We start from the raw sequence: 7,106 nt of genomic DNA, 5'->3' as shown, positions 1-7,106 counted from the left end.
TTTGCAAATATGCTCTTGTGTGTCGGCATGTTCGTTTTGTGGCGGCAGCGCGGAGTGGCTTCCTTAAATGGCCGTCCGCAAAGAGCGATGTTTCCGATTTTGCAGCGCCTCCGCATGCGCCTCTTTGAGCAAGCATGCGTGGACGCACTGTCAATGAGCGAGGCTGAGTTTTTCCGCAAGTGGTCGACGTACGTAGTACTTCATCGCCCTGCGCGGCGGTCGAGTGTCGGCCTCATTACTGCCCTACTGACGTGCTCAGTGCAGTGGCACTGCGCATGTGCTTTAATGATCAGACCTTTGAGTTCAACAGTTGAGTTTTGTATTTCTGTTGCTTTCGAAAAAAAATAAACTTCTCTTTCCACGCCCAGCATCCCGCTCCAGTCGCATCCGCTCGTTAAGCCAGTACAAAGTCGGTGTTTGCGCAGCGCGGGCACGACGACTGCTGAGGAGCTTCGCAAGGAGGACGCTAAGCTGAAGTCCAGATGTGGTAAGCCTAAGTTTCTGGCCCATAGGCTATTTCATTCTTATGCAGCGTTCGAAAAATAAAAGCAGCTGTTCTCCCGCCGCTTCGAGAAAAAGTACGTCTTCACCCACAACCTTGTTGACGGCTACTCCGTTGTAAACCAACTGAGCGCTATCGGAACTGTGTTTTCACTACAAAATTACGGTTCCTGCGCTTCATTTACCTTTGGGGCAGTCATTACCAGCGTTATATGCTGTATTTTATTTTTTAAGCACGCGGCTAATCAAGTGAGGTTCACGCCTCATAGTAATGGTTCGTGTCCTGACCGTTACTAAACCAGTTTCTCATTTTTCGGGGTTCAAAGTCCTCTCCGTAGAGGTACCGTATTTATTCAGAGTGTAAGCCTCCCTACGAAGCACGGTCTTCATTTTGTTAGTGTTGACTTCCGTGTTCTGTTTACGACTGCAGGCGTAAGCAGCTCGAGGGAGCGCGCGCGCAGTCGTGTAGTCGGATCTCGCTCTGCGGCTCAGATTTGAAAAGCTGCGGGCGCATTGGTCGCGCGGTAGAGCCGCCCACAGATTTAATGCCAATGACGGAACGCATGGCCTGGTCTGATGTCAGCGGCAAGAGGTGATAACAATCGGTTGAGAGATAATGCTGTCGGTATGTTTACGGTGGCGGACGATAGCTGGTGCGAACCGCGGCAGCATAGCGCGCAATATTTGGAACGGCGGAAAGAAAACTGCAAAGAGCGTTCCGGGGCCGTGGAGGCCGCGTCGGCGATCAAAAACCGCAGAAACGCCCCCCGTGACGAATGCGCTGTCTACGCGGCGATCAGGCAGAATTGAAAAAGCAGTCAAAGCGAGCTACGCACCAGCTGTCGTCAGCCGCCGTAAACATACAGGGAGCATTATCCCGCACCGATGACTATCTCTTCGGGGCGCTGACGGCAGTCCGGGCCACGCATTCCGTTATTCGTGTTCAGTCTGTGGGTGACTGTACGCATTACTTTTCCTTTTGGAACTCACGATGTCGTCCTATCAGACCGCGGCAATGAATCTTGCGCAAAGTTACTGCCGTGTTTGCCGTAGCTAGCTTGAATTTTCATTTGCCTGTAGAGATGACTTTAAGCCACCTTCACACAGGCTCAGTGAGCCCCTGCGCGTGAAAGATGACTTCTTAGAGCGAGTGGCAAGCTGAATTGGGAGGGACGCAATGACGGGTTATTTCCCGACGCCCGGGGCCATCTTTCTGTGGCCCTTTCGCATTTTCTGCACCTTTAGCACCTAGAATTAGTGTAGAAAAATTTGCAGCACAAATGAAGCGAAAACATGGTGGTGGTGGTTACTACTTTCATCATCATCATCATCAGCCTGACTACACCCACTGCAGGGCAAAGGCTTCTCCCATGTCTCTCCAATTAACCCTGTCCTTTGTCAGTTGCCGCCACTGTATCCCCGCAAACTTAATCTCATCCGCCCACCTAGCTTTCTGCCGTCCCCTGCTACGTTTGCTTTCTCTTGGAACCTACTCCGTTACCCTTAAGGACCAGCGGTTATCTTGCCTTCGCATTACATGCCCTGCCCAAGCCCATTTCTTCCTCTTGATTTCAACTAAGATATCATTAACCCGCGTTTGTTCCCTCACCCACTCCGCTCGCTTTCGATCTCTTAACGTTACACCTATCATTTTTCTATCCATAGCTCGCTGCGTTGTTCTTAACTTAAGCTGAACCCTTTTTGTTAGCCTCCACGTTTCTGCCCCATAGGTGAGAACCGGAAGGATACAGCTGTTGTATACTTTTCTCTTCAGGGATATTGGTAAGCTGCCATTCATGATCTGAGAGAACCTGCCATATGCGCTCCACCCCATTCTTATTCTTCTAGTTATTTCCCTCTCATGATGCGGATCTTCGGTCACTACCTGCCCTAAGTAGACATATTCTCTTACTACTTCCAGCACCTCGCTACCAATGGCGAACTGCTGTTCCGTTGCTAGGCTGTTGAACATTACTTTGGTTTTCTGCATGTTAATTCTTAGCCCCACCGTTCTGCTCTGCCTGTCTAACTGATCGATCATGGTTTGCAGTTCTTGTCCTGAGTGGCTTAGCAAAGCAATGTCATCAGTGAATTGCAAATTACTGATGTATTCTCCATTAACTCTTATCCCCAACTGTTCCCATTCCAGTCCCCGGAATACCTCCTGTAAGCAGGCAGTGAAGAGCATTGGCGAGATCGTGTCTCCCTGCCTGACACCTTTCCGTATTGGAATTTTATTGCTGACTTTATGGAGAACTATAGTAGCTGTGCAATCGTTATAAATATCTTCCAATATTTTCACATAGCACTCTTCTACACCCTGATTCCGCAATGCCTGCATGAAAGCTGAGGTTTCCCCTGAGTCAAATGCTTTCTCGTAATCAATGAACGTTATATATAGGGGTTGGTTATATTCTGCGCATTTCTCTATCACCTGATTGATAGTGTGAATGTGATCTATTGTCGAGTATCCTCTACGAAAGCCTGCCTGATCATTTGGTTGACTAAAGTCCAAGGTTGTCCTGACTCTATTAGCGATTACCTTAGTAAATACCTTGTAGGTTACTACTTTACTGCCACAAAAAGGGGAAGGGATTAGTTGGTGCTGGGGCGAGTACAGGTCGGCCTCCAGTCGGGGGCGACCTCTTGACCTCGCTTGATAAGGGCTTGTGGGGTTGTGTTTCTCGACGTGATCAATAGCCGGCCCCATTTCACTGCTGAGGGAGCTGGCAAAAGTGTCGTCGGAGGGGGTTTCCTAGCACATTCCCATAAAATATGGTCTTTGGTAGCGTGCGTGTTGTCACCAGAGTGCGGACATGCAGGGTCATATTCACTGTTAGTGATTAGACATAATCGGTAGGGGTTAAGAATTACCTTTTTTTTGTAGGCGTCAGAATGTCGTGGCTTGCGCCCTGTCTAGGTCGGGGTGAGGGGCGGGATACGTGCATCTTTGCTCGCGATAAGAGTGTGTAACCTCCACGTACGAGCGAGGTGCCTCGGCGGGGGCTTCCGCTCCCGAGAAGTATCCCGTCCTCCGGTTAGTTAAACCTTGCACTAGACGGTCGACCCCCTCGTTTCCAGAGTTACCCGCGTGAGCCGAAACCCATACGAGGTTGATGTTGTGATTTAGAGCCAGGTTGCGCAGAATTCGCTTTGCGAGCGCGCTTACCGAGTTTTTGGCGAAACTTTGAAAGGCGCTCTTAGAGTCGCTTAAAATAGTTTTGGTGCGGGGATCCGCGGTGGCCAGTGCGAGAGCTACTTCCTCAGTCTCGCGTATTGAGCAGTGTGAAAGGTTGTGGCGATAACGGGGGCTGACTTTGGAGTGGCCATGCATGCCACGTATGTTCCGCCTTTTATGTGTTGATATGCGTCCGCGACACTGCTCGTGGTTAGTTTTCGTATTGTGTCACAAGGGCCTGCGCCCTTGCCTTCCTGCGGGCGTCTTGTTTGTCTGACACCATATTCTTCGCTACTGGTTTAGCAACTAGTCTACTGGTAATGTCGACTGATAAATCTCATGTTTGACATACCTCCTCAGCAGGGTGGATGGGGAGTTTGTGGAGAATTACGCGTCCGGCAGCTGTCGCGACAAGCGGGTAACTTGTGCCATCATATGGGCTTCTATTAGATCAGCGAGCGTGCTAACTACATCAGTTGACCTCAGATGGCGTATGCCGGCAGGCCAAGGGCCGCCTTGTATGCTGTTATAATGATGCTATTAAGAGCGTATTCGTCCCTGCAACGCAGATGCTAGTACGGTCAGGCGTACGTGATTCGACTTATCAAGAATGATTGCATGATCCTGCATTGGTAGGCTTTTCTCATGCCCCTGCGACGAATGGCAATGCGCCTCACCAGCCCGCGTGTCTGGTGCGCCGTGACGCGTAGGCGGCGGATCCCTTCCGTGTTGAGAGTATTCTTCTAATACACATGCCAAGAACCCTGACCACGGCTACCAGCGGTATTGGATGGTTGTCAATGTGCAACTCGATAGGTTCCCGAGGGTCGGGTGCTGCCTGTGAGGCTTGTTTGTTCCTGATAACGAAGAGTTCAGATTTAGCCGGTGAACACGCAAGGCCGTTCCCTGTGTACCCATCAGTTCAATCGTAAATATTACAAATTCTTTCTACAGTGTGCTCGTATGCGATCTGCCACCGTTGTATGCATGTGTTTATTTTATTATTTTGTAATGGCTCTTAGATGAGCCACAGGCATTTTCATGCTATTTTGTTTAGCTTTTGGCCTGTGGCTCATCCTAAAGACTGTATGCACATTTGTAAAATAAAATAAAGTTTGGATTGTCAAATCTCTGAATCGCATCTGGAGTTGGTTCATATGGTGATGTCGGCGCATATAGAATGATGTATATGTGGGATAGCATCTAGACGCAGGAGGTCACTCAAAGTAAGGTTGATGGGAAACGGTGAAAGTACAGCCACTTGCGGTGTTCCTCTGGTGCCGAGTGTAATTTTGTTGCTACTTTTGTCCCCGAAATGCAGCGTAGCCGTGCGCTGGTTCAGAAAGGTGGCGATATAATAGTATGTCAGGTGACAAGTGAGAGAGGATGGAAGCGTGTGACATTGTCAGAGGCCTTACTAACATCGACTCCCCAAATGACAGGCGTGGCTCTTATGCGATTTGCAACTAGGATGTTTTGTTTTAGCTGCCACATGATGTCCTGAGTCCACAGGCCTGCTCGAAACCCAATGACGGACGGGGGAATGTCTTCTGCGTCGGCTTGCATTTGGAGCCTGTTTAATACAATATGCTCCATCACCTTTCCTAGACATCAATTAAGCGAAATTGGGCCGAGGTTCCCAATCCCGAGTCTTTTTCCCGGTTTATGAATGAAAATGATTTTAGCGTGTTTCCATTCGTCGGAGATGCTGCCTTCTCTCCAATACCTGTTGAAGAGGTCCGTAAGGGCATCTACTGATTGCCCTCTAAGTTGCGGAACATCTTATTGGTGATGCGATCCTCCCCGGCTGCTGTGGTGGTGTTAATTTTATTAAGAGCAGATGTGACCTCCGATACGGTAAAAACCCTATCCATGTGAGCATTATCCGACGCTGGATACCCATCTGGCTTGGGTATATCCTGGGTAGTGTTTACGTGCTGATTTTTTTAATGTGATCATGAGCTCTTCATGGCTGCCCTGGAAAGCTTGCGCGATCCTCTGTAGGGTCTTTTGACTGTCGGTCTTAGTTTTCGTAGCATCGAGTAAATGCTTGAGCAGAAACCATGTGTTCTTATTGCCCAGTTACTCATTATGGCAGTCGCATGTCTGATGCCACTGCTTTCGGCCAAGCTCCCACATGTGTGCCCCGATATCCTTTTCAAATCGGGCTTGTCGAGTTTTTAAGAGCCGGTTATGCTTAATTTTACGCCATCGAGCGTGTATACTGCGTTGTGCGTCCATCATGTGTACTAGCTTAGCGTCCGGAATGGGGCCGCTTTCCTCCTGCGTCACAGTTTTCGAGGTGTTGGCGGCGTCTTGACGCAGACGCTCCGTCCACTGTCTTAAATTTACCATCCCCTTCGTCGGTATTTGCGAGCGGACATATCTGAAGGCGTCCTAATTCGCGTGCTTCACTTCCCGGTGACGCATTCTGCAATGCGTCGCTTGGAATGTGGTACACAGCACATAGTGATCGCTTCCTTTGGTGACGTTGAGATTCTGCCATGTGACATCGGGGATATTTTTTGCAAAATCAAGGTCGGGGAACGTGTCCTTTGGTTGCACTGTTACCAATACGCGTAGGTTTTTCAGGGTCGATGAGTGAGGTGTGCCCTTGCGCCTGAGCAGTCTCCCAGATTTCGGTTACCTTTCTACTGCTATTTGATTAGCCCCATTATGCATGGGCCGAGTTAGTCTCCGACTGTCAGCAACATTCCATCTCGCGCTGCTGCATGCGCCTTGCGGAGGCAAAAGCGCCGGAGGAAACAAAACAGGATGGTACTGCCCTTTCAACTTGGTGAAAACACCACATCCCATGGATATCAGAATCGGAGCCAAATATCCAAACACCTTTTAATACTTTTAACGGATGTCCGTACTAAGCTCATGTTATAGATATCCTGTCGTATTATCCGGTGGATATCTCGTTCGGGTGATATAAAAGACATTTGCTTTAATCACGACCCATTATGCTTGCATAGTTCTATACAAGGATAGCAGAGTGGACCTTTTAGTTGTTTTTTTTCGGATAGCAGATATCTTCAACGTAGTCGGCTCATTTTCATTTTTTTTGTAATGAGATTCACATTCGAATGAAATATTGCTTACCGAGCGGAAGCCACTCACTCCAAAACGAAGCTTGGATCTGGAGCATATTGTTGGAGCATATCCTGTCGCTGTGACAGGAAAGATCGGCAAAGTGTTGGCGTACTAATAGCAGTCAGTAAAAAAAGTCATATTCTCTTCCCATAACATCAAGCATCGAAATTATATGGGTATCTGTTCAACTAGGCTACCGCAGAATAATTTTAGGCGCATGCTATCGACCGCCTAATGCAGCTCCTACAGAGAGAGAGAGAGACTCTTTAATGAAGAGGAGAGAATTTAGTCGGCGTTTAAAAATCGCGTGCAGGCTACTCTGCGTAGG

The sequence above is a fragment of the Amblyomma mixtum genome, chromosome 10, assembly GCF_055824585.1.
Source record: "Amblyomma mixtum isolate Tamu chromosome 10, ASM5582458v1, whole genome shotgun sequence".
In the NCBI taxonomy this organism is placed as follows: Eukaryota; Metazoa; Arthropoda; class Arachnida; order Ixodida; family Ixodidae; genus Amblyomma; species Amblyomma mixtum.
Note: the sequence above shows the minus strand (reverse complement) of the source record.